Source organism: Corvus hawaiiensis, chromosome 29 (genome assembly GCF_020740725.1).
Source record: "Corvus hawaiiensis isolate bCorHaw1 chromosome 29, bCorHaw1.pri.cur, whole genome shotgun sequence".
Taxonomy (NCBI): domain Eukaryota; kingdom Metazoa; phylum Chordata; class Aves; order Passeriformes; family Corvidae; genus Corvus; species Corvus hawaiiensis.
Window position 1 is genome coordinate 824443 of NC_063241.1, and position 5660 is coordinate 830102.

The 5660-nt window shown below is 53.8% G+C and overlaps 1 long non-coding RNA gene across 1 annotated transcript; it reads left to right on the forward strand.

Annotated features, from left to right (window-relative positions):
* Positions 1-466: 466 nt before the first annotated feature.
* On the forward strand, positions 467-5357 carry LOC125318040. Its single transcript, XR_007200260.1, has 3 exons — positions 467-593; positions 2700-3326; positions 4911-5357. It is a non-coding gene; the product is annotated as an uncharacterized LOC125318040 (long non-coding RNA).
* The last annotated feature ends 303 nt before the right edge of the window (positions 5358-5660 follow it).

The following is a 5660-nucleotide window of genomic DNA, read 5'->3' on the forward strand; positions in this document are numbered from 1 at the left end:
TTTTATTTTTAATTTCATTGTTATTGTTGCCACTACTATCAATATTAAAAACCTCACGGTGTTCATCCAAGGAGTGCCTGGGCCCATCACTGCTGTGTGTCTGACACAGTGCATTGTTCTCGGCTGTTAGTGGAATCAAACCCCTTTTTCTTGAGGGTGTTTTTTTTTTAAATTTTATTTCAGAGTCACGCTCCACGGCACAAACTGTAAAAATACATTTTAAAATGGCCAAAACAGACAGGTCGAGACCTTTCTGCTAACAATCCTCCACCCCATCCTTGAAATCTAAAGTAGTGAAGGATTTTGCAGAAAATAATGGATCATTTTCCCATTTACCCATGATTCAAGGATTAATAACTAATCCCATCAAAGGACATCTGCTTAGATTGTTCCTTGTCAGTGAAAGTAAATAGAGCCTTTTAGTCTTTAGACCTAAACTCCTCTGAGGTTATTATGCGCAGGAACCTCCTACAAGCGGTTGCTTTCTCTGTCGCTCCTGCTGTGACTAACCCTGGAGGGAGAAAGCAAACTTTGCAAGTCCCTGGACATAAAGGTTATTTGCTAGAATGGAGGAGACTTTTATGAGAGGCCGGGTAAGCTGAGACCCTCACCCTCCCCTAAGGCTTGGCTCGGGCAGGGGGCTGCAGCCCGCCGAGCCCTTTGAGCCGCTTTGTCCTGCCTCCATGGCACATTCCCCGTTTCGGGGCGGGAGTGCCGGGGCTTTGCTCTCCCGAAAGCTTCTCCCCTACTTACGGTGCTGCTGCAGATCGGCTCTTTTGGGGTTAAACGGGAAAATGAGGAACTGTTTGGGTGTGGGTCCAAAATCCCCAGGGTTGGCAGGAAAAGTCTGGGAGAGGGGTGGGTGTGGGAGGGGTGAATGGGGTTGGGGTCCACGGGGCTGGCAGAGGAACCCCCGGGACCTTGGGGGAAGCGGGGAGGGGGTGACACAAGACTTGAGGGAAAAAGACCTTGGAAACAATGAGCTTCTTGTCAAACAATGGCCTGTCAGAGCATGACTTGGGTTTTCATCAGCGGGGCTCCCAAAGCTGCTTTTTGGGGGGATGGAGACATTCCCAAAGGAGTTCTGGCCAGGAGGGGCTAAGCCAAAATGTGAGAAATTTGCCCCAAAGGAGAGGAGCCCTGTCTCTTCTGCCCAGCAGCTGCTCTCTGTAAATATTGCTGCCCAGGGCAGAAAGGCCCCCAGAGGGGAGGGAGATCCCTCAAGGTCACCTGGGGAGAGCCCAGTGCAAGGCACAGCAGATCCCAGGTCCCTGTTCTCTCCTTCTGCCGGGGTGGAAATAACCACTGGCGCCCGTGCCAGGCCGTTGGAGGGATGCATGTTGTAAGCATTTCAGAACATCTAAAATTAGACTTTGTCTTTTTTTCCCCCTACCAGAACATGGCTGAGTGTCTCATCCACCAACACCAGCTGTGGATTTTTTTGCTCTCGCTTTGGAAAAAGCTTCCTCAGAGATACAGACAAAAAAGAAATGCTGCTCCACCCTCTCCCTGGCGCACACAAAATACGAGAGTAATTACAAACTGGGGCTGTGGGCCCCAAACCCAGACCCTGCTCTGGGCTATTGAGGGAAATCTTTCAAAATCCAAATGGAAACCAGCCCCACCAGCCTTTTGCCATGTGGGGAAGCTGGTCCTGCTGTGCTCAGCCCTCCCAGCCCTCCGGACCCGCAGCCCCGGTGCTGCCGTAATCCAGGCTCGGCTCCCGGCTCCGGCAAAGGAACAATTGCAGGCAGAGCCAGTGGGAGTTCAAAAGGAGCAATACTGAATTAAACGATAGCAATTTCCCTTATTTTCTGCCGCTTAAAGGTGCACGCTGGGAATGTTTAAATATCCTTGTTATCCCCTTCAATACCTAGGGAACATTTTTTTAACGAGCTGGGCTGTAATCAGGCCGTGTTCGTGCCAGGCATCCCTTACAACAGCCATTCTCCAAAAGAGCTGTCCAGATCAAAGCCCTTTGAGGCAGAAGAAAAGGCACCTGCTGGACAGGGGGCTCTGGGCAGCTGAGCCAGGGTAGGTTCCGGGGGGACACTTCACCCAATTTTACCAAGACAAAACAGAGCTCCCTGCCAGTATGGAAAGAGGGAATTTTGGTATTCAGTTTAGGTTTGGGGTTGTGGGGTTTTCCTGGTTTGGTTTTTTTTCATGTTGGTTTGGAGGTGAGCTGAAGCTGAGGATAACATCACATCTGAGGCTGAGACGGTCTGATACAAATGAATTTGCTTGTTTTCAGGGTTCAAGCCCCTTCCCCTCTGAAGCTACTGGGTTACATGGGTGCCTTTGAAGGCATTGAGCCACAGTTCAGCCTTTGGGGTGAACTATTAAAATATTTTGAATTACTAAAACCTCCACCTGAGGTAGGAAACACTTGCTGGGGAGAGCCAGGAGGAGGCCATGAGGCTTTCCAGCCCTGAGGCAAGAAGGGTTTGTCTCGCTGTGGGGGTCTTAGTCAAGGATGGAGCAAAGGGTGCACATACCCAGGACAGAGGCTGTGTGTGCCCAGCATGGGGGCTGTGGGTGCCCAGGACAGAGGCTGCGGACAGGCAGGAGTTGCCTGAACACGGCTGGCACAGCCCTGCAGGCCTGGGGATGGCTTCGGATCTTCTCTGCCGCTGTCCTTCAGCGTGCACCCACTTGCTTCAAAATGCAGCTTTTGTTGGCATTTTCTTTGTCTGCAGGACGCCGAAGCGGTGGCACTGCATGGCCCAGGCAGCAGTGAAAGTGCCCAGCGAAGGCAGAAAAAAGCCATCCGTGGAGTGGAGGTTGGCACCAAGACAAAGACATTTATTTAGAAACCACCCAGCTCCAAACCCTTTTCCCTTCCCCTGAACCTACAAACCACTAATCTGCTCAGGCAGCTGGACCCCAGATTTTGAGGTGACTGGGACTGCTGGGAGAATCTCATACAAAACCCTGGATCTGAACGTCCCTCGGCAGCAGCCACACGCACGCCCAGCTCTGTGGACGCTGTCTACGGAAAATAACGCACAGCTTGTCTAAAGCCACGCGTCTTTGTGGACATCTCAGTGCAAACACTTTAAAAGCCAAAAATCCTCTTTGACCCATACGTGGCATTTCTTACAGAGCTCACTCATCTCCCACACGGAGCCTCTCTGAGCTGGCTGGCAAAAAAGGAGGGAATTTCCTTTAAAAACCCCGGCAGAAGAGCTGCAGGCTGCTCCACACTGGGGCCCTGCCAGCTCCCTGCACCCTGCACGGCCTCAGAGGTGCTCGCTGGTGTCCAGCACCCACCAGAGAGGACAGGGAGCACCCACTGCTTTTCCCCAAGCGGGGAAGGGCTGCAGGTAGGGCATTGTGCAGAGGCTGTTTTGCCCCTCCACACGCACAGGGGCACGGAGAGCATCTTCCTGCAGGTGCCCTTGGTGGAGGGAGCTGGGAGCTGCTCGGGTGGATGGAGTTGGTGTGTCTGTGTGCAGGTGAGGGGAAATCCCGCGGTGCTCCACTGCGTGCCACACGCATGGGACACGCAGCCTGCACAGGGCATGCACGGATGGGGGCGCACGGATGGGGGCACATGGATGGGGGGCACACGGATAGGGGCACATGGATAAGGGGCACATGGATAAGGGACACATGGATGGGGGCCACATGGATAAGGGGCACATGGATAAGGGGCACATGGATGGGGGGCACATGGATGAGGGGCACATGGATGAGGGGCACACGGATGGGGGCACATGGATAAGGGGCACATGGATGGGGGCCACATGGATAAGGGGCACATGGATGGGGGCACATGGATGGGGGCACATGGATGGGGGCACATGGATAAGGGGCACACGAATGAGGGGCACACGGATGGGGCACATGGATAAGGGGCACATGGATAAGGGGCACACAGATGAGGGGCACACAGATGAGGGGCATGCAGACAGAGTGCACACGAGGAGGGTACACCTGCATAGGGCATGCCCAGGTTTATGCACGGCCCAGGGGCTTCTGACCAGTTTTGGGGGTGCTGCTGCTGAATTTGCCCCCCCACTCCCACTCTGATGTGCGTGGCCTCTGCCGGGGTCTCACCTCGGCAGGGGGCTACGGGTGGGGTCGGGGCTGGTGGGACAGAGCTGCAGCCACAGCGCTGCGGTGCCTGGTGAAGATTCCTTGGAATAAAACCGGGGGGGCTGCACAGGTGGGGGGCATTCCTCCCCTCTCCCCTTGTGCGCTGCAAATCAGACCCTTCTGGGGGGGATTGCTGGTTTGCTTTGGGTTTTCTGGAGGGTTTTTTCAATTTTTAATGGGTGCAGGAGCTGCGCGGCTCCGTGCGGGGGAAGGGGCGTGCGGCTCCTCCGCGGCCCCCGCTGCGCGCAAGGAGCGCGGGGCTGAGGGCGGCGGCGGGGGTCCCGCGGGTGCCTGACCGCCTGCCTCCCCCGGGAAACCCACCCCCGAAAACCCCCGTTTTCCGAGGTGAGAATCCTCCTGGATCATCTGAGACTGACCGCCCCCGCCGCCGCAGCCCGGGATTTGCCTTCTAGCAGAAACTCTCTTCAAAAATAAGTTTAAAATGCCCGTTTTGCGGCACCAACGCCCCTTTTCATGCCCTGTGGCAGCGCCTGGCACTGGAAAAATAAATGTGAGATGAGACGGGCACAAAGCTCCTGAGCTGGAGGCAAAGGCTGCGTGCCTTCCACTGGAGGAGCCAGCATTGCCGAGGGAATTCCGAAAGAAATGGGATGAATTTCTCTATCGCTTTGCTCCAACCCCTCCTCTTTAAAGTTCAGTATCAGAGAAAATAAAGAGGCGCTTTGAGACCCAAAAATGAACGTCTGTCCTGGCGGAAGGCAAAGGTTCCCACTTTCTTTAATTGCTACTTTGGGATAAGGAGGGGAAAAATAATAATCCACTTTTTTTTTTTTTTTTTTTTTTTTTAGCATAATCTGGTGGGCGAAGCCGCCGCTCTCGCTGGCGGGTGGGGAAGCGATGCCAGAGGCTCTCGGGTCTGTAGTGAGGATTTCTGAAGGGAAAACTGTTCATCTCGTTGGTCGTTGATAGCTGCGAATTTGCCAGGAGAGGAGGAACAGAAAGGGAATTTTAATTTTTTAATTTCCTTTCCATTCAGCGTTTCCTGCATTTCCAAACTCACGGGAGGTTTGCAGGAACGTCGGCTGAAATCCCGAAATGTAATAATAATAATAAAAGTAAAATTAAAATATCAAACGGGACGGACAGAGATGCTCGGGGTAACACACGGTTCCTCCGCCCGCGGCCGCGCAGGATGTTCGTCGGTTCTGGCCATTCGCAGTAAATAAATGAATTTAAAAAAAAACCATCCTGGTGACTCGAGAATTAAAGAGGAATGGGGTAGAGGAATGCAGAGAGCAGCGAGCCGGACAGGGCTGGGAAAAGCGACTCAGCTGCCGAGGTGGGAATGCAACTGCCGAAAAAGGCTTTTCCCAAATATTAAAAAAATAATAATAAAATTAAAATTAATTTTTTTAAACTGGAAAGACAGAAGGAAAGAGACCCCCGCAATTCCCTCTGTTTCCACGGCTGTTGCGCTTGCCAGCAGGAATAACCCGGATCCGGCGCACGGCCGGGCTTGCGGGGACGCTGCGGCGCCCCCGGGGCTGGGCTGCAGCCACCCCCCCACCCCCATCCCCCTCGGAGCCCTTGGGGAGGTT